Genomic DNA, 26,517 nt, shown 5'->3' with positions numbered 1-26,517 from the left:
CCAATGAGCAGCGAGCTAAAACATATCGCAAATGTCAAAAATAATATAACGGGGTTAATATATATCGCGCACATGCGATATGTTTGTCACGAGGCGCAAAAAATAATTAAAAAGGGAATGCAACAAGAGGACTTCCCAGGAGGTCACCCATCCTAGTACTACTCTCGCCCAAGCACGCTTAACTTCGGAGTTCTGATGGGATCCGGTGCTTTAGTGCTGGTATGATCGCATCCGACATGTTACCCCCGCCTTCGTCCCTTATGCTTGCCACTCCCAAGTCCACTGCAAAGATTATTGTCATTCTTACTACCATTACAACCGTTGCCTAATAATGGATAATGCCCTATATATACTACTTACTCCCCCCCCCCCTCAAACACGGAGACGAGTTTACCACGGTTTCCACCCCTCCCTCTATACCGCAGCAACACGTATTTTTTTACCCCTTTCAGAACGCGCTCCTCGCACCAGAAAGCCGCATCTAGACGCGTGACCAATGAGCAACGAGCTAAAACATATCGCAAATGTCAAAAATAATATAACGGGGTTAATATATATCGCGCACATGCGATATGTTTGTCACGAGGCGCAAAAAATAATTAAAAAGGGAATGCAACACAAGGACTTCCCAGGAGGTCACCCATCCTAGTACTACTCTCGCCCAAGCACGCTTAACTTCAGAGTTCTGATGGGATCCGGTGCTTTAATGCTGGTATGATCGCATCCAACATGTTACCCCCGCCTTCGTCCCTTATGCTTGCCACTCCCAGGTCCACTGTAAAGATGATTGTCATTCTTACTACCATTACAACCGTTGCCTAATAATGGATAATGCCCTATATATACTACTTACTCCCCCGGTCAAACACGGAGACGAGTTTACCACAGTTTCCACCCCTCCCTCTATACCGCAGCAACACGTATTTTTTCCCCTTTCAGAACGCGCTCCTCGCGCCACAAAGCCGCCTCTAGACGCGTGACCAATGAGCAGCGAGCTAAAACATATCGCAAATGTCAAAAATAATATAACGGGGTTAATATATATCGCGCACATGTGATATGTTTGTCATGAGGCGCAAAAAATAATTAAAAAGGGAATGCAACACGAGGACTTCCCAGGAGGTCACCCATCCTTGTACTACTCTCGCCCAAGCACGCTTAACTTCGGAGTTTTGATGGGATCCGGTGCTTTAGTGCTGGTATCATCGCATCCAACATGTTTCCCCCGCCTTCGTACCTTATGCTGGCCACTCCCAGGTCCACAGCAAAGATGATTGTCATTCTTACTACCATTACAACCGTTGCCTAATAATGGATAATGCCCTATATATACTACTTACTCCCCCCCCTCAAACACGGAGACGAGTTTACCACGGTTTCCACCCCTCCCTCTATACCGCAGCAACATGTATTTTTTTACCCCTTTCAGAACGAGCTCCTCGCGCCACAAAGCCGCCTCTAGACGCGTGACCAATGAGCAACGAGCTAAAACATATCGCAAATATCAAAAATAATATAACGGGGTTAATATATATCGCGCACATGTGATATGTTTGTCATGAGGCGCAAAAAATAATTATAAAGGGAATGCAACACGAGGACTTCACAGGAGGTCACCCATCCTAGTACTACTCTCGCCCAAGCACGCTTAACTTCGGAGTTCTGTTGGGATCCGGTGCTTTAGTGCTGGTATGATCGCAAACAACATGTTACCCCCGCCTTCGTCCCTTATGCTTGCCACTCCCAGGTCCACTGCAAAGATGATTGTCATTCTTACTACCATTACAACCGTTGCCTAATAATGGATAATGCCCTATATATACTACTTACTCCCCCCCTCAAACACGGAGACGAGTTTACCACGGTTTCCACCCCTCCCTCTATACCGCAGCAACACGTATTTTTTTACCCCTTTCAGAACGCGCTCCTCGCACCAGAAAGCCGCATCTAGACGCGTGACCAATGAGCAGCGAGCTAAAACATATCGCAAATGTCAAAAATAATATAACGGGGTTAATATATATCGCGCACATGCGATATGTTTGTCATGAGGCGCAAAAAATAATTAAAAAGGGAATGCAACACAAGGACTTCCCAAGAGGTCACCCATCCTAGTACTACTCTCGCCCAAGCACGCTTAACTTCGGAGTTCTGATGGGATCCGGTGCTTTAGTGCTGGTATGATCGGATCCAACATGTTACCCCCGCCTTCGTCCCTTATGCTTGCCACTCCCAGGTCCACTGTAAAGATGATTGTCATTCTTACTACCATTACAACCGTTGCCTAATAATGGATAATGCCCTCTATATACTACTTACTCACCCCCGTCAAACACGGAGACGAGTTTACCACAGTTTCCAACCCTCCCTCTATACCGCAGCAACACGTATTTTTTCCCCTTTCAGAACGCGCTCCTCGCGCCACAAAGCCGCCTCTAGACGACCAATGAGCAGCGAGCTAAAACATATCGCAAATGTCAAAAATAATATAACGGGGTTAATATATATCGCGCACATGTGATATGTTTGTCATGAGGCGCAAAAAATAATTAAAAAGGGAATGCAACACGAGGACTTCCCAGGAGGTCACCCATCCTTGTACTACTCTCGCCCAAGCACGCTTAACTTCAGAGTTTTGATGGGATCCGGTGCTTTAGTGCTGGTATCATCGCATCCAACATGTTTCCCCCGCCTTCGTCCCTTATGCTTGCCACTCCCAGGTCCACTGCAAAGATGATTATCATTCTTACTACCATTACAACCGTTGCCTAATAATGGATAATGCCCTATATATACTACTTACTCCCCCCCGTCAAACACGGAGACGAATTTACCACAGTTTCCACCCCTCCCTCTATACCGCAGCAACACATATTTTTTCCCCTTTCAGAACGCGCTCCTCGCGCCACAAAGCCGCCTCTAGACGCGTGACTAATGAGCAGCGAGCTAAAACATATCGCAAATGTCAAAAATAATATAACGGGGTTAATATATATCGCGCACATGTGATATGTTCGTCATGAGGCGCAAAAAATAATTAAAAAGGGAATGCAACACGAGGACTTCCCAGGAGGTCACCCATCCTAGTACTACTCTCGCCCAAGCACGCTTAACTTCGGAGTTCTAGTGGGATCCGATGCTTTAGTGCTGGTATGATCGCATCCAACATGTTACCCCCGCCTTCGTCCCTTATGCTTGCCACTCCCAGGTCCAAAGCAAAGATGATTGTCATTCTTACTACCATTACAACCGTTGCCTAATAATGGATAATGCCCTATATATACTACTTACTCCCCCCTCAAACACGGAGACGAGTTTACCACGGTTTCCACCCCTCCCTCTATACCGCAGCAACACGTATTTTTTACCCCTTTCAGAACGAGCTCCTCGCGCCACAAAGCCGCCTCTAGACGCGTGACCAATGAGCAACGAGCTAAAACATATCGCAAATGTCAAAAATAATATAACGGGGTTAATATATATCGCGCACATGTGATATGTTTGTCATGAGGCGCAAAAAATAATTATAAAGGGAATGCAACACGAGGACTTCCCAGGAGGTCACCCATCCTAGTACTACTCTCGCCCAAGCACGCTTAACTTCGGAGTTCTGATGGGATCCGGTGCTTTAGTGCTGGTATGATCGCATCCAACATGTTACCCCCGCCTTCGTCCCTTATGCTTGCCACTCCCAGGTCCACTTCAAAGATGATTGTCATTCTTACTACCATTACAACCGTTGCCTAATAATGGATAAAGCCCTATATATACTACTTACTCCCCCCCCCCCCCCTCAAACACGGAGACGAGTTTACCACGGTTTCCACCCCTCCCTCTATACCGCAGCAACACGTATTTTTTACCCCTTTCAGAACGCGCTCCTCGCACCAGAAAGCCGCATCTAGACGCGTGACCAATGAGCAGCGAGCTAAAACATATCGCAAATGTCAAAAATAATATAACGGGGTTAATATATATCGCGCACATGCGATATGTTTGTCACGAGGCGCAAAAAATAATTAAAAAGGGAATGCAACAAGAGGACTTCCCAGGAGGTCACCCATCCTAGTACTACTCTCGCCCAAGCACGCTTAACTTCGGAGTTCTGATGGGATCCGGTGCTTTAGTGCTGGTATGATCGCATCCGACATGTTACCCCCGCCTTCGTCCCTTATGCTTGCCACTCCCAAGTCCACTGCAAAGATTATTGTCATTCTTACTACCATTACAACCGTTGCCTAATAATGGATAATGCCCTATATATACTACTTACTCCCCCCCCCCTCAAACACGGAGACGAGTTTACCACGGTTTCCACCCCTCCCTCTATACCGCAGCAACACGTATTTTTTTACCCCTTTCAGAACGCGCTCCTCGCACCAGAAAGCCGCATCTAGACGCGTGACCAATGAGCAACGAGCTAAAACATATCGCAAATGTCAAAAATAATATAACGGGGTTAATATATATCGCGCACATGCGATATGTTTGTCACGAGGCGCAAAAAATAATTAAAAAGGGAATGCAACACAAGGACTTCCCAGGAGGTCACCCATCCTAGTACTACTCTCGCCCAAGCACGCTTAACTTCAGAGTTCAGATGGGATCCGGTGCTTTAATGCTGGTATGATCGCATCCAACATGTTACCCCCGCCTTCGTCCCTTATGCTTGCCACTCCCAGGTCCACTGTAAAGATGATTGTCATTCTTACTACCATTACAACCGTTGCCTAATAATGGATAATGCCCTATATATACTACTTACTCCCCCCGTCAAACACGGAGACGAGTTTACCACAGTTTCCACCCCTCCCTCTATACCGCAGCAACACGTATTTTTTCCCCTTTCAGAACGCGCTCCTCGCGCCACAAAGCCGCCTCTAGACGCGTGACCAATGAGCAGCGAGCTAAAACATATCGCAAATGTCAAAAATAATATAACGGGGTTAATATATATCGCGCACATGTGATATGTTTGTCATGAGGCGCAAAAAATAATTAAAAAGGGAATGCAACACGAGGACTTCCCAGGAGGTCACCCATCCTTGTACTACTCTCGCCCAAGCACGCTTAACTTCGGAGTTTTGATGGGATCCGGTGCTTTAGTGCTGGTATCATCGCATCCAACATGTTTCCCCCGCCTTCGTCCCTTATGCTGGCCACTCCCAGGTCCACAGCAAAGATGATTGTCATTCTTACTACCATTACAACCGTTGCCTAATAATGGATAATGCCCTATATATACTACTTACTCCCCCCCCCCTCAAACACGGAGACGAGTTTACCACGGTTTCCACCCCTCCCTCTATACCGCAGCAACATGTATTTTTTTACCCCTTTCAGAACGAGCTCCTCGCGCCACAAAGCCGCCTCTAGACGCGTGACCAATGAGCAACGAGCTAAAACATATCGCAAATGTCAAAAATAATATAACGGGGTTAATATATATCGCGCACATGTGATATGTTTGTCATGAGGCGCAAAAAATAATTATAAAGGGAATGCAACACGAGGACTTCACAGGAGGTCACCCATCCTAGTACTACTCTCGCCCAAGCACGCTTAACTTCGGAGTTCTGATGGGATCCGGTGCTTTAGTGCTGGTATGATCGCAAACAACATGTTACCCCCGCCTTCGTCCCTTATGCTTGCCACTCCCAGGTCCACTGCAAAGATGATTGTCATTCTTACTACCATTACAACCGTTGCCTAATAATGGATAATGCCCTATATATACTACTTACTCCCCCCCCCCTCAAACACGGAGACGAGTTTACCACGGTTTCCACCCCTCCCTCTATACCGCAGCAACACGTATTTTTTTACCCCTTTCAGAACGCGCTCCTCGCCCCAGAAAGCCGCATCTAGACGCGTGACCAATGAGCAGCGAGCTAAAACATATCGCAAATGTCAAAAATAATATAACGGGGTTAATATATATCGCGCACATGCGATATGTTTGTCACGAGGCGCAAAAAATAATTAAAAAGAGAATGCAACAAGAGGACTTCCCAGGAGGTCACCCATCCTAGTACTACTCTCGCCCAAGCACGCTTAACTTCGGAGTTCTGATGGGATCTGGTGCTTTAGTGCTGGTATGATCGCATCCGACATGTTACCCCCGCCTTCGTCCCTTATGCTTGCCACTCCCAAGTCCACTGCAAAGATTATTGTCATTCTTACTACCATTACAACCGTTGCCTAATAATGGATAATGCCCTATATATACTACTTACTCCCCCCCCCCTCAAACACGGAGACGAGTTTACCACGGTTTCCACCCCTCCCTCTATACCGCAGCAACACGTATTTTTTTACCCCTTTCAGAACGCGCTCCTCGCACCAGAAAGCCGCATCTAGACGCGTGACCAATGAGCAGCGAGCTAAAACATATCGCAAATGTCAAAAATAATATAACGGGGTTAATATATATCGCGCACATGCGATATGTTTGTCACGAGGCGCAAAAAATAATTAAAAAGGGAATGCAACAAGAGGACTTCCCAGGAGGTCACCCATCCTAGTACTACTCTCGCCCAAGCACGCTTAACTTCGGAGTTCTGATGGGATTCGGTGCTTTAGTGCTGGTATGATCGCATCCGACATGTTACCCCCGCCTTCGTCCCTTATGCTTGCCACTCCCAAGTCCACTGCAAAGATTATTGTCATTCTTACTACCATTACAACCGTTGCCTAATAATGGATAATGCCCTATATATACTACTTCCTCCCCCCCTCAAACACGGAGACGAGTTTACCACGGTTTCCACCCCTCCCTCTATACCGCAGCAACACGTATTTTTTTACCCCTTTCAGAACGCGCTCCTCGCACCAGAAAGCCGCATCTAGACGCGTGACCAATGAGCAGCGAGCTAAAACATATCGCAAATGTCAAAAATAATATAACGGGGTTAATATATATCGCGCACATGCGATATGTTTGTCACGAGGCGCAAAAAATAATTAAAAAGGGAATGCAACACAAGGACTTCCCAAGAGGTCACCCATCCTAGTACTACTCTCGCCCAAGCACGCTTAACTTCGGAGTTCTGATGGGATCCGGTGCTTTAGTGCTGGTATGATCGGATCCAACATGTTACCCCCGCCTTCGTCCCTTATGCTTGCCACTCCCAGGTCCACTGTAAAGATGATTGTCATTCTTACTACCATTACAACCGTTGCCTAATAATGGATAATGCCCTATATATACTACTTACTCCCCCCGTCAAACACGGAGACGAGTTTACCACAGTTTCCAACCCTCCCTCTATACCGCAGCAACACGTATTTTTTCCCCTTTCAGAACGCGCTCCTCGCGCCACAAAGCCGCCTCTAGACGACCAATGAGCAGCGAGCTAAAACATATCGCAAATGTCAAAAATAATATAACGGGGTTAATATATATCGCGCACATGTGATATGTTTGTCATGAGGCGCAAAAAATAATTAAAAAGGGAATGCAACACGAGGACTTCCCAGGAGGTCACCCATCCTTGTACTACTCTCGCCCAAGCACGCTTAACTTCGGAGTTTTGATGGGATCCGGTGCTTTAGTGCTGGTATCATCGCATCCAACATGTTTCCCCCGCCTTCGTCCCTTATGCTGGCCACTCCCAGGTCCACAGCAAAGATGATTGTCATTCTTACTACCATTACAACCGTTGCCTAATAATGGATAATGCCCTATATATACTACTTACTCCCCCCCCTCAAACACGGAGACGAGTTTACCACGGTTTCCACCCCTCCCTCTATACCGCAGCAACACGTATTTTTTACCCCTTTCAGAACGAGCTCCTCGCGCCACAAAGCCGCCTCTAGACGCGTGACCAATGAGCAACGAGCTAAAACATATCGCAAATGTCAAAAATAATATAACGGGGTTAATATATATCGCACACATGTGATATGTTTGTCATGAGGCACAAAAAATAATTATAAAGGGAATGCAACACGAGGACTTCACAGGAGGTCACCCATCCTAGTACTACTCTCGCCCAAGCACGCTTAACTTCGGAGTTCTGTTGGGATCCGGTGCTTTAGTGCTGGTATGATCGCAAACAACATGTTACCCCCGCCTTCGTCCCTTATGCTTGCCACTCCCAGGTCCACTGCAAAGATGATTGTCATTCTTACTACCATTACAACCGTTGCCTAATAATGGATAATGCCCTATATATACTACTTACTCCCCCCCCCTCAAACACGGAGACGAGTTTACCACGGTTTCCACCCCTCCCTCTATACCGCAGCAACACGTATTTTTTACCCCTTTCAGAACGCGCTCCTCGCACCAGAAAGCCGCATCTAGACGCGTGACCAATGAGCAGCGAGCTAAAACATATCGCAAATGTCAAAAATAATATAACGGGGTTAATATATATCGCGCACATGCGATATGTTTGTCACGAGGCGCAAAAAATAATTAAAAAGGGAATGCAACAAGAGGACTTCCCAGGAGGTCACCCATCCTAGTACTACTCTCGCCCAAGCACGCTTAACTTCGGAGTTCTGATGGGATCCGGTGCTTTAGTGCTGGTATGATCGCATCCGACATGTTACCCCCGCCTTCGTCCCTTATGCTTGCCACTCCCAAGTCCACTGCAAAGATTATTGTCATTCTTACTACCATTACAACCGTTGCCGAATAATGGATAATGCCCTATATATACTACTTACTCCCCCCCCCTCAAACACGGAGACGAGTTTACCACGGTTTCCACCCCTCCCTCTATACCGCAGCAACACGTATTTTTTTACCCCTTTCAAAACGCGCTCCTCGCCCCAGAAAGCCGCATCTAGACGCGTGACCAATGAGCAGCGAGCTAAAACATATCGCAAATGTCAAAAATAATATAACGGGGTTAATATATATCGCGCACATGCGATATGTTTGTCACGAGGCGCAAAAAATAATTAAAAAGGGAATGCAACACGAGGACTTCCCAGGAGGTCACCCATCCTAGTACTACTCTCGCCCAAGCACGCTTAACTTCGGAGTTCTGATGGGATCCGGTGCTTTAATGCTGGTATGATCGCATCCAACATGTTACCCCCGCCTTCGTCCCTTATGCTTGCCACTCCCAGGTCCACTGTAAAGATGATTGTCATTCTTACTACCATTACAACCGTTGCCTAATAATGGATAATGCCCTATATATACTACTTACTCCCCCCGTCAAACACGGAGACGAGTTTACCACAGTTTCCACCCCTCCCTCTATACCGCAGCAACACGTATTTTTTCCCCTTTCAGAACGCGCTCCTCGCGCCACAAAGCCGCCTCTAGACGCGTGACCAATGAGCAGCGAGCTAAAACATATCGCAAATGTTAAAAATAATATAACGGGGTTAATATATATCGCGCACATGTGATATGTTTGTCATGAGGCGCAAAAAATAATTAAAAAGGGAATGCAACAAGAGGACTTCCCAGGAGGTCACCCATCCTAGTACTACTCTCGCCCAAGCACGCTTAACTTCGGAGTTCTGATGGGATCCGGTGCTTTAATGCTGGTATGATCGCATCCAACATGTTACCCCGCCTTCGTCCCTTATGCTTGCCACTCCCAGGTCCACAGCAAAGATGATTGTCATTCTTACTACCATTACAACCGTTGCCTAATAATGGATAATGCCCTATATATACTACTTACTCCCCCCCTCAAACACGGAGACGAGTTTACCACGGTTTCCACCCCTCCCTCTATACCGCAGCAACACGTATTTTTTTACCCCTTTCAGAACGAGCTCCTCGCGCCACAAAGCCGCCTCTAGACGCGTGACCAATGAGCAACGAGCTAAAACATATCGCAAATGTCAAAAATAATATAACGGGGTTAATATATATCGCGCACATGTGATATGTTTGTCATGAGGCGCAAAAAATAATTATAAAGGGAATGCAACACGAGGACTTCCCAGGAGGTCACCCATCCTAGTACTACTCTCGCCCAAGCACGCATAACTTCGGAGTTCTAATGGGATCCGGTGCTTTAGTGCTGGTATGATCGCATCCGACATGTTACCCCCGCCTTCGTCCCTTATGCTTGCCACTCCCAGGTCCACTGCAAAGATGATTGTCATTCTTACTACCATTACAACCGTTGCCTAATAATGGATAATGCCCTATATATACTACTTACTCCCCCCCTCAAACACGGAGACGAGTTTACCACGGTTTCCACCCCACCCTCTATATCGCAGCAACACGCATTTTTTTACCCCTTTCAGAACGCGCTCCTCGCGCCAGAAAGCCGCCTCTAGACGCGTGCCAATGAACAGCGAGCTAAAACATATCGCAAATGTCAAAAATAATATAACGGGGTTAATATATATCGCGCACATGCGATATGTTTGTCACGAGGCGCAAAAAATAATTAAAAAGGGAATGCAACACGAGGACTTCCCAGGAGGTCACCCATGCTAGTACTACTCTCGCCCAGGCACGCTTAACTTCGGAGTTCTGATGGGATCCGGTGCTTTAGTGCTGGTATGATCGCATCCAACATGTTACCCCCGCCTTCGTCCCTTATGCTTGCCACTCACAGGTCCACTGTAAAGATGATTGTCATTCTTACTACCATTACAACCGTTGCCTAATAATGGATAATGCCCTATATATACTACTTACTCTCCCCGTCAAACACGGAGACGAGTTTACCACAGTTTCCACCCCTCCCTCTATACCGCAGCAACACGTATTTTTCCCCTTTCAGAACGCGCTCCTCGCGCCACAAAGCCGCCTCTAGACGCGTGACCAATGAGCAGCGAGCTAAAACATATCGCAAATGTAAAAAATAATATAACGGGGTTAATATATATCGCACACATGTGATATGTTTGTCATGAGGCGCAAAAAATAATTAAAAAGGGAATGCAACACGAGGACTTCCCAGGAGGTCACCCATCCTTGTACTACTCTCGCCCAAGCAGGCTTAACTTCGGAGTTTTGATGGGATCCGGTGCTTTAGTGCTGGTATCATCGCATCCAACATGTTTCCCCCGTCTTCGTCACTTATGCTTGCCACTCCCAGGTCCACTGCAAAGATGATTGTCATTCTTACTACCATTACAACCGTTGCCTAATAATGGATAATGCCCTATATATACTACTTACTCCCCCCCGTCAAACACGGAGACGAGTTTACCACAGTTTCCACCCCTCCCTCTATACCGCAGCAACACGTATTTTTTCCCCTTTCAGAACGCGCTCCTCGCGCCACAAAGCCGCCTCTAGACGCGTGACCAATGAGCAGCGAGCTAAAACATATCGCAAATGTCAAAAATAATATAACGGGGTTAATATATATCGCGCACATGCGATATGTTTGTCACGAGGCGCAAAAAATAATTAAAAAGGGAATGCAACACGAGGACTTCCCAAGAGGTCACCCATCTTAGTACTACTCTCGCCCAAGCACGCTTAACTTCGGAGTTCTGATGGGATCCGGTGCTTTAGTGCTGCTATGATCGCATCCCACATGTTACCCCCGCCTTCGTCCTTTATGCTCGCCACTCCCAGGTCCACTGCAAAGATGATTGTCTTTCTTACTACCATTACAACCGTTGCCTAATAATGGATAATGCCCTATATATACTACTTACTCCCCCCTCAAACACGGAGACGAGTTACCACGGTTTCCAACCCTCCCTCTATACCGCAGCAACACGTATTTTTTACCCCTTTCACAACGCGCTCCTCGCGCCACAAAGCCACCTCTGGACGCGTGACCAATGGGCAGCGAGCTAAAACATATCGCAAATGTCAAAAATAATATAAGGGGTTAATATATATCGCGCACATGCGATATGTTTGTCGCGAGGCGCAAAAAATAATTAAAAAGGGAATGAAACATGAGGACTTCCCAGGAGGTCACCCATCCTAGTACTACTCTCGCCCAACCACGCTTAACTTCAGAGTTCTGATGGGATCCGGTGCTTTAGTGCTGGTATGATCGCATCCGACATGTTACCCCCGCCTTCGTCCCTTGTGCTTGCCACTCCCAGGTCCACTGCAAAGATGATTGTCATTCTTACTACCATTATAACCGTTGCCTAATAATGGATAATGCCCTATATATACTAGTTACTCCCCCCCTCAAACACGGAGACGAGTTTACCACGGTTTCCGCCCCTCCCTCTACACCGCAGCAACACGTATTTTTTTTACCCCTTTCAGAACGCGCTCCTCGCGCCACAAAGCCGCCTCTACACGCCTGACCAATGAGCAGCGAGCTAAAACATATCGCAAATGTCAAAAATAATATAACGGGGTTAATATATATCGCGCACATGCGATATGTTTGTCACGAGGCGCAAAATAAATTAAAAAGGGAATGCAACGAGAGGACTTCCCAGGAGGTCACCCATCCTAGTACTACTCTCGCCCAAGCACGCTTAACTTCGGAGTTCTGATGGGATCCGGTGCTTTAGTGCTGGTATGATCGCATCCAACATGTTACCCCCGCCTTCGTCCCTTATGCTTGCCACTCCCAGGACCACTTCAAAGATGATTGTCATTCTTACTACCATTACAACCGTTGCCTAATAATGGATAATGCCCTATATATACTACTTACTCCCCCCCCTCAAACACGGAGACGAGTTTACCACGGTTTCCACCCCTCCCTCTATACCGCAGCAACACGTATTTTTTTTACCCCTTTCAGAACGCGCTCCTCGCACCAGAAAGCCGCATCTAGACGCGTGACCAATGAGCAGCGAGCTAAAACATATCGCAAATGTCAAAAATAATATAACGGGGTTAATATATATTGCGCACATGCGATATGTTTGTCACGAGGCGCAAAAAATAATTAAAAAGGGAATGCAACAAGAGGACTTCCCAGGAGGTCACCCATCCTAGTACTACTCTCGCCCAAGCACGCTTAATTTCGGAGTTCTGATGGGATTCGGTGCTTTAGTGCTGGTATGATCGCATCCGACATGTTACCCCCGCCTTCGTCCCTTATGCTTGCCACTCCCAAGTCCACTGCAAAGATTATTGTCATTCTTACTACCATTACAACCGTTGCCTAATAATGGATAATGCCCTATATATACTACTTACTCCCCCCTCAAACACGGAGACGAGTTTACCACGGTTTCCACCCCTCCCTCTATACCGCAGCAACACGTATTTTTTTACCCCTTTCAGAACGCGCTCCTCGCACCAGAAAGCCGCATCTAGACGCGTGACCAATGAGCAGCGAGCTAAAACATATCGCAAATGTCAAAAATAATATAACGGGGTTAATATATATCGCGCACATGCGATATGTTTGTCACGAGGCGCAAAAAATAATTAAAAAGGGAATGCAACACAAGGACTTCCCAAGAGGTCACCCATCCTAGTACTACTCTCGCCCAAGCACGCTTAACTTCGGAGTTCTGATGGGATCCGGTGCTTTAGTGCTGGTATGATCGGATCCAACATGTTACCCCCGCCTTCGTCCCTTATGCTTGCCACTCCCAGGTCCACTGTAAAGATGATTGTCATTCTTACTACCATTACAACCGTTGCCTAATAATGGATAATGCCCTATATATACAACTTACTCCCCCCCCGTCAAACACGGAGACGAGTTTACCACAGTTTCCAACCCTCCCTCTATACCGCAGCAACACGTATTTTTTCCCCTTTCAGAACGCGCTCCTCGCGCCACAAAGCCGCCTCTAGACGACCAATGAGCAGCGAGCTAAAACATATCGCAAATGTCAAAAATAATATAACGGGGTTAATATATATCGCGCACATGTGATATGTTTGTCATGAGGCGCAAAAAATAATTAAAAAGGGAATGCAACACGAGGACTTCCCAGGAGGTCACCCATCCTTGTACTACTCTCGCCCAAGCACGCTTAACTTCGGAGTTTTGATGGGATCCGGTGCTTTAGTGCTGGTATCATCGCATCCAACATGTTTCCCCCGCCTTCGTCCCTTATGCTTGCCACTCCCAGGTCCACTGCAAAGATGATTATCATTCTTACTACCATTACAACCGTTGCCTAATAATGGATAATGCCCTATATATACTACTTACTCCCCCCCGTCAAACACGGAGACGAGTTTACCACAGTTTCCACCCCTCCCTATATACCGCAGCAACACATATTTTTCCCCCTTTCAGAACGCGCTCCTCGCGCCACAAAGCCGCCTCTAGACGCGTGACCAATGAGCAGCGAGCTAAAACATATCGCAAATGTCAAAAATAATATAACGGGGTTAATATATATCGCGCACATGTGATATGTTCGTCATGAGGCACAAAAAATAATTTAAAAGGGAATGCAACACGAGGACTTCCCAGGAGGTCACCCATCCTAGTACTACTCTCGCCCAAGCACGCTTAACTTCGGAGTTCTGGTGGGATCCGGTGCTTTAGTGCTGGTATGATCGCATCCAACATGTTACCCCCGCCTTCGTCCCTTATGCTTGCCACTCCCAGGTCCAAAGCAAAGATGATTGTCATTCTTACTACCATTACAACCGTTGCCTAATAATGGATAATGCCCTATATATACTACTTACTCCCCCCCTCAAACACGGAGACGAGTTTACCACGGTTTCCACCCCTCCCTCTATACCGCAGCAACACGTATTTTTTTACCCCTTTCAGAACGAGCTCCTCGCGCCACAAAGCCGCCTCTAGATGCGTGACCAATGAGCAACGAGCTAAAACATATCGCAAATGTCAAAAATAATATAACGGGGTTAATATATATCGCGCACATGTGATATGTTTGTCATGAGGCGCAAAAAATAATTATAAAGGGAATGCAACACGAGGACTTCCCAGGAGGTCACCCATCCTAGTACTACTCTCGCCCAAGCACGCTTAACTTCGGAGTTCTGATGGGATCCGGTGCTTTAGTGCTGGTATGATCGCATCCAACATGTTACCCCCGCCTTCGTCCCTTATGCTTGCCACTCCCAGGTCCACTGCAAAGATGATTGTCATTCTTACTACCATTACAACCGTTGCCTAATAATGGATAATGCCCTATATATACTACTTACTCCCCCCCCCCTCAAACACGGAGACGAGTTTACCACGGTTTCCACCCCTCCCTCTATACCGCAGCAACACGTATTTTTTACCCCTTTCAGAACGCGCTCCTCGCACCAGAAAGCCGCATCTAGACGCGTGACCAATGAGCAGCGAGCTAAAACATATCGCAAATGTCAAAAATAATATAACGGGGTTAATATATATCGCGCACATGCGATATGTTTGTCACGAGGCGCAAAAAATAATTAAAAAGGGAATGCAACAAGAGGACTTCCCAGGAGGTCACCCATCCTAGTACTACTCTCGCCCAAGCACGCTTAACTTCGGAGTTCTGATGGGATCCGGTGCTTTAGTGCTGGTATGATCGCATCCGACATGTTACCCCCGCCTTCGTCCCTTATGCTTGCCACTCCCAAGTCCACTTCAAAGATTATTGTCATTCTTACTACCATTACAACCGTTGCCTAATAATGGATAATGCCCTATATATACTACTTACTCCCCCCCCTCAAACACGGAGACGAGTTTACCACGGTTTCCACCCCTCCCTCTATACCGCAGCAACACGTATTTTTTCCCCTTTCAGAACGCGCTCCTCGCGCCACAAAGCCGCCTCTAGACGACCAATGAGCAGCGAGCTAAAACATATCGCAAATGTCAAAAATAATATAACGGGGTTAATATATATCGCGCACATGTGATATGTTTGTCATGAGGCGCAAAAAATAATTAAAAAGGGAATGCAACACGAGGACTTCCCAGGAGGTCACCCATCCTTGTACTACTCTCGCCCAAGCACGCTTAACTTCGGAGTTTTGATGGGATCCGGTGCTTTAGTGCTGGTATCATCGCATCCAACATGTTTCCCCCGCCTTCGTCCCTTATGCTTGCCACTCCCAGGTCCACTGCAAAGATGATTATCATTCTTACTACCATTACAACCGTTGCCTAATAATGGATAATGCCCTATATATACTACTTACTCCCCCCCCGTCAAACACGGAGACGAGTTTACCACAGTTTCCACCCCTCCCTATATACCGCAGCAACACATATTTTTCCCCCTTTCAGAACGCGCTCCTCGCGCCACAAAGCCGCCTCTAGACGCGTGACCAATGAGCAGCGAGCTAAAACATATCGCAAATGTCAAAAATAATATAACGGGGTTAATATATATCGCGCACATGTGATATGTTCGTCATGAGGCGCAAAAAATAATTAAAAAGGGAATGCAACACGAGGACTTCCCAGGAGGTCACCCATCCTAGTACTACTCTCGCCCAAGCACGCTTAACTTCGGAGTTCTGATGGGATCCGGTGCTTTAGTGCTGGTATGATCGCATCCAACATGTTACCCCCGCCTTCGTCCCTTATGCTTGCCACTCCCAGGTCCAAAGCAAAGATGATTGTCATTCTTACTACCATTACAACCGTTGCCTAATAATGGATAATGCCCTATATATACTACTTACTCCCCCCCTCAAACACGGAGACGAGTTTACCACGGTTTCCACCCCTCCCTCTATACCGCAGCAACACGTATTTTTTTACCCCTTTCAGAACGAGCTCCTCGCGCCACAAAGCCGCCTCTAGATGCGTGACCAATGAGCAACGAGCTAAAACATATCGCAAATGTCAAAAATAATATAACGGGGTTAATATATATCGCGCACATGTGATATGTTTGTCATGAGGCGCAAAAAATAATTATAAAGGGAATGCAACACGAGGACTTCCCAGGAGGTCACCCATCCTAGTACTACTCTCGCCCAAGCACGCTTAACTTCGGAGTTCTGATGGGATCCGGTGCTTTAGTGCTGGTATGATCGCATCCAACATGTTACCCCCGCCTTCGTCCCTTATGCTTGCCACTCCCAGGTCCACTGCAAAGATGATTGTCATTCTTACTACCATTACAACCGTTGCCTAATAATGGATAATGCCCTATATATACTACTTACTCCCCCCCCCCTCAAACACGGAGACGAGTTTACCACGGTTTCCACCCCTCCCTCTATACCGCAGCAACACGTATTTTTTACCCCTTTCAGAACGCGCTCCTCGCACCAGAAAGCCGCATCTAGACGCGTGACCAATGAGCAGCGAGCTAAAACATATCGCAAATGTCAAAAATAATATAACGGGGTTAATATATGTCGCGCACATGCGATATGTTTGTCACGAGGCGCAAAAAGTAATTAAAAAGGGAATGCAACAAGAGGACTTCCCAGGAGGTCACCCATCCTAGTACTACTCTCGCCCAAGCACGCTTAACTTCGGAGTTCTGATGGGATCCGGTGCTTTAGTGCTGGTATGATCGCATCCGACATGTTACCCCCGCCTTCGTCCCTTATGCTTGCCACTCCCAAGTCCACTGCAAAGATTATTGTCATTCTTACTACCATTACAACCGTTGCCTAATAATGGATAATGCCCTATATATACTACTTACTCCCCCCCCTCAAACACGGAGACGAGTTTACCACGGTTTCCACCCCTCCCTCTATACCGCAGCAACACGTATTTTTTTACTCCTTTCAGAACGCGCTCCTCGCACCAGAAAGCCGCATCTAGACGCGTGACCAATGAGCAACGAGCTAAAACATATCGCAAATGTCAAAAATAATATAACGGGGTTAATATATATCGCGCACATGCGATATGTTTGTCACGAGGCGCAAAAAATAATTAAAAAGGGAATGCAACACGAGGACTTCCCAGGAGGTCACCCATCCTAGTACTACTCTCGCCCAAGCACGCTTAACTTCGGAGTTCTGATGGGATCCGGTGCTTTAATGCTGCTATGATCGCATCCAACATGTTACCCCCGCTTTCGTCCCTTATGCTTGCCACTCCCAGGTCCACTGTAAAGATGATTGGCATTCTTACTACCATTACAACCGTTGCCTAATAATGGACAATGCCCTATATATACTACTTACTCCCCCCGTCAAACACGGAGACGAGTTTACCACAGTTTCCACCCCTCCCACTATACCGCAGCAACACGTATTTTTTCCCCTTTCAGAACGCGCTCCTCGCGCCACAAAGCCGCCTCTAGACGCGTGACCAATGAGCAGCGAGCTAAAACATATCGCAAATGTCAAAAATAATATAACGGGGTTAATATATATCGCGCACATGTGATATGTTTGTCATGAGGCGCAAAAAATAATTAAAAAGGGAATGCAACACGAGGACTTCCCAGGAGGTCACCCATCCTTGTACTACTCTCGCCCAAGCACGCTTAACTTCGGAGTTTTGATGGGATCCGGTGCTTTAGTGCTGGTATCATCGCATCCAACGTGTTTCCCCCGCCTTCGTCCCTTATGCTGGCCACTCCCAGGTCCACAGCAAAGATGATTGTCATTCTTACTACCATTACAACCGTTGCCTAATAATGGATAATGCCCTATATATACTACTTACTCCCCCCCCTCAAACACGGAGACGAGTTTACCACGGTTTCCACCCCTCCCTCTATACCGCAGCAACACGTATTTTTTTACCCCTTTCAGAACGAGCTCCTCGCGCCACAAAGCCGCCTCTAGACGCGTGACCAATGAGCAACGAGCTAAAACATATCGCAAATGTCAAAAATAATATAACGGGGTTAATATATATCGCGCACATGTGATATGTTTGTCATGAGGCGCAAAAAATAATTATAAAGGGAATGCAACACGAGGACTTCCCAGGAGGTCACCCATCCTAGTACTACTCTCGCCCAAGCACGCTTAACTTCGGAGTTCTGATGGGATCCGGTGCTTTAGTGCTGGTATGATCGCATCCAACATGTTACCCCCGCCTTCGTCCCTTATGCTTGCCACTCCCAGGTCCACTGCAAAGATGATTGTCATTCTTACTACCATTACAACCGTTGCCTAATAATGGATAATGCCCTATATATACTACTTACTCCCCCCCCTCAAACACGGAGACGAGTTTACCACGGTTTCCACCCCTCCCTCTATACCGCAGCAACACGTATTTTTTACCCCTTTCAGAACGCGCTCCTCGCACCAGAAAGCCGCATCTAGACGCGTGACCAATGAGCAGCGAGCTAAAACATATCGCAAATGTCAAAAATAATATAACGGGGTTAATATATATCGCGCACATGCGATATGTTTGTCACGAGGCGCAAAAAATAATTAAAAAGGGAATGCAACAAGAGGACTTCCCAGGAGGTCACCCATCCTAGTACTACTCTCGCCCAAGCACGCTTAACTTTGGAGTTCTGATGGGATCCGGTGCTTTAGTGCTGGTATGATCGCATCCGACATGTTACCCCCGCCTTCGTCCCTTATGCTTGCCACTCCCAAGTCCACTGCAAAGATTATTGTCATTCTTACTACCATTACAACCGTTGCCTAATAATGGATAATGCCCTATATATACTACTTACTCCCCCCCCTCAAACACGGAGACGAGTTTACCACGGTTTCCACCCCTCCCTCTATACCGCAGCAACACGTATTTTTTTACCCCTTTCAGAACGCGCTCCTCGCCCTAGAAAGCCGCATCTAAACGCGTGACCAATGAGCAGCGAGCTAAAACATATCGCAAATGTCAAAAATAATATAACGGGGTTAATATATATCGCGCACATGCGATATGTTTGTCACGAGGCGCAAAAAATAATTAAAAAGGGAATGCAACACGAGGACTTCCCAGGAGGTCACCCATCCTAGTACTACTCTCGCCCAAGCACGCTTAACTTCGCAGTTCTGATGGGATCCGGTGCTTTAATGCTGGTATGATCGCATCCAACATGTTATCCCCGCCTTCGTCCCTTATGCTTGCCACTCCCAGGTCCACTGTAAAGATGATTGTCATTCTTACTACCATTACAACCGTTGCCTAATAATGGATAATGCCCTATATATACTACTTACTCCCCCCGTCAAACACGGAGACGAGTTTACCACAGTTTCCACCCCTCCCTCTATACCGCAGCAACACGTATTTTTTCCCCTTTCAGAACGCGCTCCTCGCGCCACAAAGCCGCCTCTAGACGCGTGACCAATGAGCAGCGAGCTAAAACATATCGCAAATGTTAAAAATAATATAACGGGGTTAATATATATCGCGCACATGTGATATGTTTGTCATGAGGCGCAAAAAATAATTAAAAAGGGAATGCAACAAGAGGACTTCCCAGGAGGTCACCCATCCTAGTACTACTCTCGCCCAAGCACGCTTAACTTCGGAGTTCTGATGGGATCCGGTGCTTTAATGCTGGTATGATCGCATCCAACATGTTACCCCCGCCTTCGTCCCTTATGCTTGCCACTCCCAGGTCCACAGCAAAGATGATTGTCATTCTTACTACCATTACAACTGTTGCCTAATAATGGATAATGCCCTATATATACTACTTACTCCCCCCCTCAAACACGGAGACGAGTTTACCACGGTTTCCACCCCTCCCTCTATACCGCAGCAACACGTATTTTTTTACCCCTTTCAGAACGAGCTCCTCGCGCCACAAAGCCGCCTCTAGACGCGTGACCAATGAGCAACGAGCTAAAACATATCGCAAATGTCAAAAATAATATAACGGGGTTAATATATATCGCGCACATGTGATATGTTTGTCATGAGGCGCAAAAAATAATTATAAAGGGAATGCAACACGAGGACTTCCCAGGAGGTCACCCATCCTAGTACTACTCTCGCCCAAGCACGCTTAACTTCGGAGTTCTAATGGGATCCGGTGCTTTAGTGCTGGTATGATCGCATCCGACATGTTACCCCCGCCTTCGTCCCTTATGCTTGCCACTCCCAGGTCCACTGCAAAGATGATTGTCATTCTTACTACCATTACAACCGTTGCCTAATAACGGATAATGCCCTATATATACTACTTACTCCCCCCCCCCTCAAACACGGAGACGAGTTTACCACGGTTTCCACCCCTCCCTCTATACCGCAGCAACACGTATTTTTTTACCCCTTTCAGAACGCGCTCCTCGCGCCACAAAGCCGCCTCTAGACGCGTGACCAATGAGCAGCGAGCTAAAACATATCGCAAATATCAAAAATAATATAACGGGGTTAATATATATCGCGCACATGCGATATGTTTGTCACGACGCGCAAAAAATAATTAAAAAGGGAATGCAACACAAGGACTTCCCAGGAGGTCACCCATCCTAGTACTACTCTCGCCCAAGCACGCTTAACTACGGAGTTCTGATGGGATCCGGTGCTTTAGTGCTGGTATGATCGCATCCTACATGTTACCCCCGCCTTCGTCCCTTATGCTTGCCACTCCCAGGTCCACTGCAAAGATGATTGTCATTCTTACTACCATTACAACCGTTGCCTAATAATGGATAATGCCCTATATATACTACTTACTCCCCCCCCTCAAACACGGAGACGAGTTTACCACGGTTTCCACCCCACCCTCTATATCGCAGCAACACGTATTTTTTTAACCCTTTCAGAACGCGCTCCTCGCGCCAGAAAGCCGCCTCTAGACGCGTGCCAATGAACAGCGAGCTAAAACATATCGCAAATGTCAAAAATAATATAACGGGGTTAATATATATCGCGCACATGCGATATGTTTGTCACGAGGCGCAAAAAATAATTAAAAAGGGAATGCAACACAAGGACTTCCCAGGAGGTCACCCATCCTAGTACTACTCTCGCCCAAGCACGCTTACTACGGAGTTCTGATGGGATCCGGTGCTTTAGTGCTGGTATGATCGCATCCTACATGTTACCCCCGCCTTCGTCCCTTATGCTTGCCACTCCCAGGTCCACTGCAAAGATGATTGTCATTCTTACTACCATTACAACCGTTGCCTAATAATGGATAATGCCCTATATATACTACTTACTCTCCCCGTCAAACACGGAGACGAGTTTACCACAGTTTCCACCCCTCCCTCTATACCGCAGCAACACGCGCAAAAAATAATTAAAAAGGGAATGCAACACAAGGACTTCCCAGGAGGTCACCCATCCTAGTACTACTCTCGCCCAAGCACGCTTAACTACGGAGTTCTGATGGGATCCGGTGCTTTAGTGCTGGTATGATCGCATCCTACATGTTACCCCCGCCTTCGTCCCTTATGCTTGCCACTCCCAGGTCCACTGCAAAGATGATTGTCATTCTTACTACCATTACAACCGTTGCCTAATAATGGATAATGCCCTATATATACTACTTACTCTCCCCGTCAAACACGGAGACGAGTTTACCACAGTTTCCACCCCTCCCTCTATACCGCAGCAACACGTATTTTTTTACCCCTTTCAGAACGAGCTCCTCGCGCCACAAAGCCGCCTCTAGACGCGTGACCAATGAGCAACGAGCTAAAACATATCGCAAATGTCAAAAATAATATAACGGGGTTAATATATATCGCGCACATGTGATATGTTTGTCATGAGGCGCAAAAAATAATTATAAAGGGAATGCAACACGAGGACTTCCCAGGAGGTCACCCATCCTAGTACTACTCTCGCCCAAGCACGCTTAACTTCGGAGTTCTAATGGGATCCGGTGCTTTAGTGCTGGTATGATCGCATCCGACATGTTACCCCCGCCTTCGTCCCTTATGCTTGCCACTCCCAGGTCCACTACAAAGATGATTGTCATTCTTACTACCATTACAACCGTTGCCTAATAATGGATAATGCCCTATATATACTACTTACTCCCCCCCCTCAAACACGGAGACGAGTTTACCACGGTTTCCACCCCTCCCTCTATACCGCAGCAACACGTATTTTTTTACCCCTTTCAGAACGCGCTCCTCGCGCCACAAAGCCGCCTCTAGACGCGTGACCAATGAGCAGCGAGCTAAAACATATCGCAAATATCAAAAATAATATAACGGGGTTAATATATATCGCGCACATGCGATATGTTTGTCACGACGCGCAAAAAATAATTAAAAAGGGAATGCAACACAAGGACTTCCCAGGAGGTCACCCATCCTAGTACTACTCTCGCCCAAGCACGCTTAACTACGGAGTTCTGATGGGATCCGGTGCTTTAGTGCTGGTATGATCGCATCCTACATGTTACCCCCGCCTTCGTCCCTTATGCTTGCCACTCCCAGGTCCACTGCAAAGATGATTGTCATTCTTACTACCATTACAACCGTTGCCTAATAATGGATAATGCCCTATATATACTACTTACTCCCCCCCCTCAAACACGGAGACGAGTTTACCACGGTTTCCACCCCACCCTCTATATCGCAGCAACACGTATTTTTTTAACCCTTTCAGAACGCGCTCCTCGCGCCAGAAAGCCGCCTCTAGACGCGTGCCAATGAACAGCGAGCTAAAACATATCGCAAATGTCAAAAATAATATAACGGGGTTAATATATATCGCGCACATGCGATATGTTTGTCACGAGGCGCAAAAAATAATTAAAAAGGGAATGCAACACAAGGACTTCCCAGGAGGTCACCCATCCTAGTACTACTCTCGCCCAAGCACGCTTAACTACGGAGTTCTGATGGGATCCGGTGCTTTAGTGCTGGTATGATCGCATCCTACATGTTACCCCCGCCTTCGTCCCTTATGCTTGCCACTCCCAGGTCCACTGCAAAGATGATTGTCATTCTTACTACCATTACAACCGTTGCCTAATAATGGATAATGCCCTATATATACTACTTACTCCCCCCCCCTCAAACACGGAGACGAGTTTACCACGGTTTCCACCCCACCCTCTATATCGCAGCAACACGTATTTTTTTACCCCTTTCAGAACCCGCTCCTCGCGCCAGAAAGCCGCCTCTAGACGCGTGCCAATGAACAGCGAGCTAAAACATATCGCAAATGTCAAAAATAATATAACGGGGTTAATATATATCGCGCACATGCGATATGTTTGTCACGAGGCGCAAAAAATAATTAAAAAGGGAATGCAACACGAGGACTTCCCAGGAGGTCACCCATCCTAGTACTACTCTCGCCCAGGCACGCTTAACTTCGGAGTTCTGATGGGATCCGGTGCTTTAGTGCTGGTATGATCGCATCCAACATGTTACCCCCGCCTTCGTCCCTTATGCTTGCCACTCACAGGTCCACTGTAAAGATGATTGTCATTCTTACTACCATTACAACCGTTGCCTAATAATGGATAATGCCCTATATATACTACTTACTCTCCCCGTCAAACACGGAGACGAGTTTACCACAGTTTCCACCCCTCCCTCTATACCGCAGCAACACGTATTTTTTCCCCTTTCAGAACGCGCTCCTCGCGCCACAAAGCCGCCTCTAGACGCGTGACCAATGAGCAGCGAGCTAAAACATATCGCAAATGTAAAAAATAATATAACGGGGTTAATATATATCGCACACATGTGATATGTTTGTCATGAGGCGCAAAAAATAATTAAAAAGGGAATGCAACACGAGGACTTCCCAGGAGGTCACCCATCCTTGTACTACTCTCGCCCAAGCAGGCTTAACTTCGGAGTTTTGATGGGATCCGGTGCTTTAGTGCTGGTATCATCGCATCCAACATGTTTCCCCCGTCTTCGTCACTTATGCTTGCCACTCCCAGGTCCACTGCAAAGATGATTGTCATTCTTACTACCATTACAACCGTTGCCTAATAATGGATAATGCCCTATATATACTACTTACTCCCCCCCGTCAAACACGGAGACGAGTTTACCACAGTTTCCACCCCTCCCTCTATACCGCAGCAACACGTATTTTTTCCCCTTTCAGAACGCGCTCCTCGCGCCACAAAGCCGCCTCTAGACGCGTGACCAATGAGCAGCGAGCTAAAACATATCGCAAATGTCAAAAATAATATAACGGGGTTAATATATATCGCGCACATGCGATATGTTTGTCACGAGGCGCAAAAAATAATTAAAAAGGGAATGCAACACGATGACTTCCCAAGAGGTCACCCATCTTAGTACTACTCTAGCCCAAGCACGCTTAACTTCGGAGTTCTAATGGGATCCGGTGCTTTAGTGCTGCTATGATCGCATCCCACATGTTACCCCCGCCTTCGTCCTTTATGCTCGCCACTCCCAGGTCCACTGCAAAGATGATTGTCATTCTTACTACCATTACAACCGTTGCCTAATAATGGATAATGCCCTATATATACTACTTACTCCCCCCCTCAAACACGGAGACGAGTTACCACGGTTTCCACCCCTCCCTCTATACCGCAGCAACACGTATTTTTTACCCCTTTCACAACGCGCTCCTCGCGCCACAAAGCCACCTCTGGACGCGTGACCAATGGGCAGCGAGCTAAAACATATCGCAAATGTCAAAAATAATATAAGGGGTTAATATATATCGCGCACATGCGATATGTTTGTCACGAGGCGCAAAAAATAATTAAAAAGGGAATGAAACATGAGGACTTCCCAGGAGGTCACCCATCCTAGTACTACTCTCGCCCAAGCACGCTTAACTTCAGAGTTCTGATGGGATCCGGTGCTTTAGTGCTGGTATGATCGCATCCGACATGTTACCCCCGCCTTCGTCCCTTGTGCTTGCCACTCCCAGGTCCACTGCAAAGATGATTGTCATTCTTACTACCATTATAACCGTTGCCTAATAATGGATAATGCCCTATATATACTAGTTACTCCCCCCCCCTCAAACACGGAGACGAGTTTACCACGGTTTCCGCCCCTCCCTCTACACCGCAGCAACACGTATTTTTTTTACCCCTTTCAGAACGCGCTCCTCGCGCCACAAAGCCGCCTCTAGACGCCTGACCAATGAGCAGCGAGCTAAAACATATCGCAAATGTCAAAAATAATATAACGGGGTTAATATATATCGCGCACATGCGATATGTTTGTCACGAGGCGCAAAATAAATTAAAAAGGGAATGCAACGAGAGGACTTCCCAGGAGGTCACCCATCCTAGTACTACTCTCGCCCAAGCACGCTTAACTTCGGAGTTCTGATGGGATCCGGTGCTTTAGTGCTGGTATGATCGCATCCAACATGTTACCCCCGCCTTCGTCCCTTATGCTTGCCACTCCCAGGTCCACTTCAAAGATGATTGTCATTCTTACTACCATTACAACCGTTGCCTAATAATGGATAATGCCCTATATATACTACTTACTCCCCCCCCCCCCTCAAACACGGAGACGAGTTTACCACGGTTTCCACCCCTCCCTCTATACCGCAGCAACACGTATTTTTTTACCCCTTTCAGAACGCGCTCCTCGCACCAGAAAGCCGCATCTAGACGCGTGACCAATGAGCAGCGAGCTAAAACATATCGCAAATGTCAAAAATAATATAACGGGGTTAATATATATCGCGCACATGCGATATGTTTGTCACGAGGCGCAAAAAATAATTAAAAAGGGAATGCAACACAAGGACTTCCCAAGAGGTCACCCATCCTAGTACTACTCTCGCCCAAGCACGCTTAACTTCGGAGTTCTGATGGGATCCGGTGCTTTAGTGCTGGTATGATCGGATCCAACATGTTACCCCCGCCTTCGTCCCTTATGCTTGCCAC

The 26,517-nt window shown here is 46.9% G+C and overlaps 55 non-coding genes across 55 annotated transcripts; all 55 read right to left on the bottom strand.

The window, feature by feature from the left end:
• Positions 1–114: 114 nt before the first annotated feature.
• On the bottom strand, positions 115–233 carry LOC141023562 (5S ribosomal RNA). Its single transcript, XR_012185162.1, has one exon. It is a non-coding gene; the product is annotated as a 5S ribosomal RNA (ribosomal RNA).
• A 374-nt stretch (positions 234–607) lies between these two features.
• Positions 608–726, bottom strand: LOC141023600 (5S ribosomal RNA). The gene has a single exon (XR_012185200.1). It is a non-coding gene; the product is annotated as a 5S ribosomal RNA (ribosomal RNA).
• A 368-nt stretch (positions 727–1,094) lies between these two features.
• LOC141024122 (5S ribosomal RNA) lies at positions 1,095–1,213 on the bottom strand. The gene has a single exon (XR_012185719.1). It is a non-coding gene; the product is annotated as a 5S ribosomal RNA (ribosomal RNA).
• A 371-nt stretch (positions 1,214–1,584) lies between these two features.
• Positions 1,585–1,703, bottom strand: LOC141023963 (5S ribosomal RNA). The gene has a single exon (XR_012185561.1). It is a non-coding gene; the product is annotated as a 5S ribosomal RNA (ribosomal RNA).
• A 370-nt stretch (positions 1,704–2,073) lies between these two features.
• On the bottom strand, positions 2,074–2,192 carry LOC141023786 (5S ribosomal RNA). Its single transcript, XR_012185384.1, has one exon. It is a non-coding gene; the product is annotated as a 5S ribosomal RNA (ribosomal RNA).
• Positions 2,193–2,557: 365 nt separating this feature from the next.
• On the bottom strand, positions 2,558–2,676 carry LOC141024279 (5S ribosomal RNA). The gene has a single exon (XR_012185876.1). It is a non-coding gene; the product is annotated as a 5S ribosomal RNA (ribosomal RNA).
• A 369-nt stretch (positions 2,677–3,045) lies between these two features.
• Positions 3,046–3,164, bottom strand: LOC141023833 (5S ribosomal RNA). Its single transcript, XR_012185429.1, has one exon. It is a non-coding gene; the product is annotated as a 5S ribosomal RNA (ribosomal RNA).
• A 368-nt stretch (positions 3,165–3,532) lies between these two features.
• Positions 3,533–3,651, bottom strand: LOC141025128 (5S ribosomal RNA). Its single transcript, XR_012186625.1, has one exon. It is a non-coding gene; the product is annotated as a 5S ribosomal RNA (ribosomal RNA).
• A 376-nt stretch (positions 3,652–4,027) lies between these two features.
• On the bottom strand, positions 4,028–4,146 carry LOC141023561 (5S ribosomal RNA). Its single transcript, XR_012185161.1, has one exon. It is a non-coding gene; the product is annotated as a 5S ribosomal RNA (ribosomal RNA).
• Positions 4,147–4,519: 373 nt separating this feature from the next.
• LOC141023617 (5S ribosomal RNA) lies at positions 4,520–4,638 on the bottom strand. Its single transcript, XR_012185217.1, has one exon. It is a non-coding gene; the product is annotated as a 5S ribosomal RNA (ribosomal RNA).
• Positions 4,639–5,006: 368 nt separating this feature from the next.
• On the bottom strand, positions 5,007–5,125 carry LOC141024121 (5S ribosomal RNA). The gene has a single exon (XR_012185718.1). It is a non-coding gene; the product is annotated as a 5S ribosomal RNA (ribosomal RNA).
• Positions 5,126–5,498: 373 nt separating this feature from the next.
• LOC141023593 (5S ribosomal RNA) lies at positions 5,499–5,617 on the bottom strand. Its single transcript, XR_012185193.1, has one exon. It is a non-coding gene; the product is annotated as a 5S ribosomal RNA (ribosomal RNA).
• A 373-nt stretch (positions 5,618–5,990) lies between these two features.
• Positions 5,991–6,109, bottom strand: LOC141023932 (5S ribosomal RNA). Its single transcript, XR_012185530.1, has one exon. It is a non-coding gene; the product is annotated as a 5S ribosomal RNA (ribosomal RNA).
• Positions 6,110–6,482: 373 nt separating this feature from the next.
• Positions 6,483–6,601, bottom strand: LOC141024103 (5S ribosomal RNA). Its single transcript, XR_012185701.1, has one exon. It is a non-coding gene; the product is annotated as a 5S ribosomal RNA (ribosomal RNA).
• Positions 6,602–6,971: 370 nt separating this feature from the next.
• Positions 6,972–7,090, bottom strand: LOC141023785 (5S ribosomal RNA). Its single transcript, XR_012185383.1, has one exon. It is a non-coding gene; the product is annotated as a 5S ribosomal RNA (ribosomal RNA).
• Positions 7,091–7,454: 364 nt separating this feature from the next.
• On the bottom strand, positions 7,455–7,573 carry LOC141024119 (5S ribosomal RNA). Its single transcript, XR_012185716.1, has one exon. It is a non-coding gene; the product is annotated as a 5S ribosomal RNA (ribosomal RNA).
• Positions 7,574–7,943: 370 nt separating this feature from the next.
• Positions 7,944–8,062, bottom strand: LOC141023962 (5S ribosomal RNA). Its single transcript, XR_012185560.1, has one exon. It is a non-coding gene; the product is annotated as a 5S ribosomal RNA (ribosomal RNA).
• Positions 8,063–8,433: 371 nt separating this feature from the next.
• Positions 8,434–8,552, bottom strand: LOC141023560 (5S ribosomal RNA). Its single transcript, XR_012185160.1, has one exon. It is a non-coding gene; the product is annotated as a 5S ribosomal RNA (ribosomal RNA).
• Positions 8,553–8,924: 372 nt separating this feature from the next.
• On the bottom strand, positions 8,925–9,043 carry LOC141024305 (5S ribosomal RNA). The gene has a single exon (XR_012185902.1). It is a non-coding gene; the product is annotated as a 5S ribosomal RNA (ribosomal RNA).
• Positions 9,044–9,411: 368 nt separating this feature from the next.
• Positions 9,412–9,530, bottom strand: LOC141023734 (5S ribosomal RNA). Its single transcript, XR_012185332.1, has one exon. It is a non-coding gene; the product is annotated as a 5S ribosomal RNA (ribosomal RNA).
• A 369-nt stretch (positions 9,531–9,899) lies between these two features.
• Positions 9,900–10,018, bottom strand: LOC141023590 (5S ribosomal RNA). The gene has a single exon (XR_012185190.1). It is a non-coding gene; the product is annotated as a 5S ribosomal RNA (ribosomal RNA).
• A 369-nt stretch (positions 10,019–10,387) lies between these two features.
• Positions 10,388–10,506, bottom strand: LOC141025003 (5S ribosomal RNA). Its single transcript, XR_012186500.1, has one exon. It is a non-coding gene; the product is annotated as a 5S ribosomal RNA (ribosomal RNA).
• Positions 10,507–10,873: 367 nt separating this feature from the next.
• On the bottom strand, positions 10,874–10,992 carry LOC141024400 (5S ribosomal RNA). Its single transcript, XR_012185997.1, has one exon. It is a non-coding gene; the product is annotated as a 5S ribosomal RNA (ribosomal RNA).
• Positions 10,993–11,361: 369 nt separating this feature from the next.
• LOC141023695 (5S ribosomal RNA) lies at positions 11,362–11,480 on the bottom strand. Its single transcript, XR_012185294.1, has one exon. It is a non-coding gene; the product is annotated as a 5S ribosomal RNA (ribosomal RNA).
• Positions 11,481–11,846: 366 nt separating this feature from the next.
• Positions 11,847–11,965, bottom strand: LOC141024481 (5S ribosomal RNA). Its single transcript, XR_012186079.1, has one exon. It is a non-coding gene; the product is annotated as a 5S ribosomal RNA (ribosomal RNA).
• A 370-nt stretch (positions 11,966–12,335) lies between these two features.
• LOC141023790 (5S ribosomal RNA) lies at positions 12,336–12,454 on the bottom strand. Its single transcript, XR_012185388.1, has one exon. It is a non-coding gene; the product is annotated as a 5S ribosomal RNA (ribosomal RNA).
• A 372-nt stretch (positions 12,455–12,826) lies between these two features.
• Positions 12,827–12,945, bottom strand: LOC141024354 (5S ribosomal RNA). The gene has a single exon (XR_012185951.1). It is a non-coding gene; the product is annotated as a 5S ribosomal RNA (ribosomal RNA).
• Positions 12,946–13,314: 369 nt separating this feature from the next.
• On the bottom strand, positions 13,315–13,433 carry LOC141023784 (5S ribosomal RNA). Its single transcript, XR_012185382.1, has one exon. It is a non-coding gene; the product is annotated as a 5S ribosomal RNA (ribosomal RNA).
• A 366-nt stretch (positions 13,434–13,799) lies between these two features.
• Positions 13,800–13,918, bottom strand: LOC141024118 (5S ribosomal RNA). The gene has a single exon (XR_012185715.1). It is a non-coding gene; the product is annotated as a 5S ribosomal RNA (ribosomal RNA).
• Positions 13,919–14,287: 369 nt separating this feature from the next.
• On the bottom strand, positions 14,288–14,406 carry LOC141025064 (5S ribosomal RNA). The gene has a single exon (XR_012186561.1). It is a non-coding gene; the product is annotated as a 5S ribosomal RNA (ribosomal RNA).
• A 370-nt stretch (positions 14,407–14,776) lies between these two features.
• On the bottom strand, positions 14,777–14,895 carry LOC141025117 (5S ribosomal RNA). The gene has a single exon (XR_012186614.1). It is a non-coding gene; the product is annotated as a 5S ribosomal RNA (ribosomal RNA).
• A 372-nt stretch (positions 14,896–15,267) lies between these two features.
• Positions 15,268–15,386, bottom strand: LOC141023558 (5S ribosomal RNA). The gene has a single exon (XR_012185158.1). It is a non-coding gene; the product is annotated as a 5S ribosomal RNA (ribosomal RNA).
• Positions 15,387–15,751: 365 nt separating this feature from the next.
• LOC141024117 (5S ribosomal RNA) lies at positions 15,752–15,870 on the bottom strand. Its single transcript, XR_012185714.1, has one exon. It is a non-coding gene; the product is annotated as a 5S ribosomal RNA (ribosomal RNA).
• A 370-nt stretch (positions 15,871–16,240) lies between these two features.
• LOC141025106 (5S ribosomal RNA) lies at positions 16,241–16,359 on the bottom strand. Its single transcript, XR_012186603.1, has one exon. It is a non-coding gene; the product is annotated as a 5S ribosomal RNA (ribosomal RNA).
• Positions 16,360–16,729: 370 nt separating this feature from the next.
• On the bottom strand, positions 16,730–16,848 carry LOC141025095 (5S ribosomal RNA). Its single transcript, XR_012186592.1, has one exon. It is a non-coding gene; the product is annotated as a 5S ribosomal RNA (ribosomal RNA).
• A 372-nt stretch (positions 16,849–17,220) lies between these two features.
• Positions 17,221–17,339, bottom strand: LOC141023557 (5S ribosomal RNA). The gene has a single exon (XR_012185157.1). It is a non-coding gene; the product is annotated as a 5S ribosomal RNA (ribosomal RNA).
• A 371-nt stretch (positions 17,340–17,710) lies between these two features.
• LOC141023675 (5S ribosomal RNA) lies at positions 17,711–17,829 on the bottom strand. Its single transcript, XR_012185274.1, has one exon. It is a non-coding gene; the product is annotated as a 5S ribosomal RNA (ribosomal RNA).
• A 368-nt stretch (positions 17,830–18,197) lies between these two features.
• On the bottom strand, positions 18,198–18,316 carry LOC141024116 (5S ribosomal RNA). The gene has a single exon (XR_012185713.1). It is a non-coding gene; the product is annotated as a 5S ribosomal RNA (ribosomal RNA).
• Positions 18,317–18,687: 371 nt separating this feature from the next.
• LOC141025083 (5S ribosomal RNA) lies at positions 18,688–18,806 on the bottom strand. Its single transcript, XR_012186580.1, has one exon. It is a non-coding gene; the product is annotated as a 5S ribosomal RNA (ribosomal RNA).
• Positions 18,807–19,176: 370 nt separating this feature from the next.
• LOC141023891 (5S ribosomal RNA) lies at positions 19,177–19,295 on the bottom strand. Its single transcript, XR_012185489.1, has one exon. It is a non-coding gene; the product is annotated as a 5S ribosomal RNA (ribosomal RNA).
• A 371-nt stretch (positions 19,296–19,666) lies between these two features.
• LOC141023902 (5S ribosomal RNA) lies at positions 19,667–19,785 on the bottom strand. The gene has a single exon (XR_012185500.1). It is a non-coding gene; the product is annotated as a 5S ribosomal RNA (ribosomal RNA).
• A 368-nt stretch (positions 19,786–20,153) lies between these two features.
• LOC141023733 (5S ribosomal RNA) lies at positions 20,154–20,272 on the bottom strand. Its single transcript, XR_012185331.1, has one exon. It is a non-coding gene; the product is annotated as a 5S ribosomal RNA (ribosomal RNA).
• Positions 20,273–20,642: 370 nt separating this feature from the next.
• On the bottom strand, positions 20,643–20,761 carry LOC141024020 (5S ribosomal RNA). Its single transcript, XR_012185618.1, has one exon. It is a non-coding gene; the product is annotated as a 5S ribosomal RNA (ribosomal RNA).
• A 373-nt stretch (positions 20,762–21,134) lies between these two features.
• Positions 21,135–21,253, bottom strand: LOC141025002 (5S ribosomal RNA). Its single transcript, XR_012186499.1, has one exon. It is a non-coding gene; the product is annotated as a 5S ribosomal RNA (ribosomal RNA).
• A 370-nt stretch (positions 21,254–21,623) lies between these two features.
• LOC141024163 (5S ribosomal RNA) lies at positions 21,624–21,741 on the bottom strand. The gene has a single exon (XR_012185760.1). It is a non-coding gene; the product is annotated as a 5S ribosomal RNA (ribosomal RNA).
• A 215-nt stretch (positions 21,742–21,956) lies between these two features.
• LOC141025001 (5S ribosomal RNA) lies at positions 21,957–22,075 on the bottom strand. The gene has a single exon (XR_012186498.1). It is a non-coding gene; the product is annotated as a 5S ribosomal RNA (ribosomal RNA).
• Positions 22,076–22,445: 370 nt separating this feature from the next.
• On the bottom strand, positions 22,446–22,564 carry LOC141024010 (5S ribosomal RNA). The gene has a single exon (XR_012185608.1). It is a non-coding gene; the product is annotated as a 5S ribosomal RNA (ribosomal RNA).
• Positions 22,565–22,935: 371 nt separating this feature from the next.
• LOC141025000 (5S ribosomal RNA) lies at positions 22,936–23,054 on the bottom strand. The gene has a single exon (XR_012186497.1). It is a non-coding gene; the product is annotated as a 5S ribosomal RNA (ribosomal RNA).
• Positions 23,055–23,424: 370 nt separating this feature from the next.
• Positions 23,425–23,543, bottom strand: LOC141024999 (5S ribosomal RNA). Its single transcript, XR_012186496.1, has one exon. It is a non-coding gene; the product is annotated as a 5S ribosomal RNA (ribosomal RNA).
• Positions 23,544–23,914: 371 nt separating this feature from the next.
• LOC141023978 (5S ribosomal RNA) lies at positions 23,915–24,033 on the bottom strand. Its single transcript, XR_012185576.1, has one exon. It is a non-coding gene; the product is annotated as a 5S ribosomal RNA (ribosomal RNA).
• Positions 24,034–24,401: 368 nt separating this feature from the next.
• LOC141024399 (5S ribosomal RNA) lies at positions 24,402–24,520 on the bottom strand. The gene has a single exon (XR_012185996.1). It is a non-coding gene; the product is annotated as a 5S ribosomal RNA (ribosomal RNA).
• A 369-nt stretch (positions 24,521–24,889) lies between these two features.
• LOC141024452 (5S ribosomal RNA) lies at positions 24,890–25,008 on the bottom strand. The gene has a single exon (XR_012186050.1). It is a non-coding gene; the product is annotated as a 5S ribosomal RNA (ribosomal RNA).
• A 367-nt stretch (positions 25,009–25,375) lies between these two features.
• On the bottom strand, positions 25,376–25,494 carry LOC141024252 (5S ribosomal RNA). Its single transcript, XR_012185850.1, has one exon. It is a non-coding gene; the product is annotated as a 5S ribosomal RNA (ribosomal RNA).
• A 372-nt stretch (positions 25,495–25,866) lies between these two features.
• LOC141023789 (5S ribosomal RNA) lies at positions 25,867–25,985 on the bottom strand. The gene has a single exon (XR_012185387.1). It is a non-coding gene; the product is annotated as a 5S ribosomal RNA (ribosomal RNA).
• A 375-nt stretch (positions 25,986–26,360) lies between these two features.
• Positions 26,361–26,479, bottom strand: LOC141023783 (5S ribosomal RNA). The gene has a single exon (XR_012185381.1). It is a non-coding gene; the product is annotated as a 5S ribosomal RNA (ribosomal RNA).
• Positions 26,480–26,517: the final 38 nt, after the last annotated feature.

The sequence above is a fragment of the Aegilops tauschii genome, chromosome 5 (assembly GCF_002575655.3).
Source record: "Aegilops tauschii subsp. strangulata cultivar AL8/78 chromosome 5, Aet v6.0, whole genome shotgun sequence".
NCBI lineage: Eukaryota > Viridiplantae > Streptophyta > Magnoliopsida > Poales > Poaceae > Aegilops > Aegilops tauschii.
This window is presented reverse-complemented; position numbering and strand designations above follow the sequence as displayed.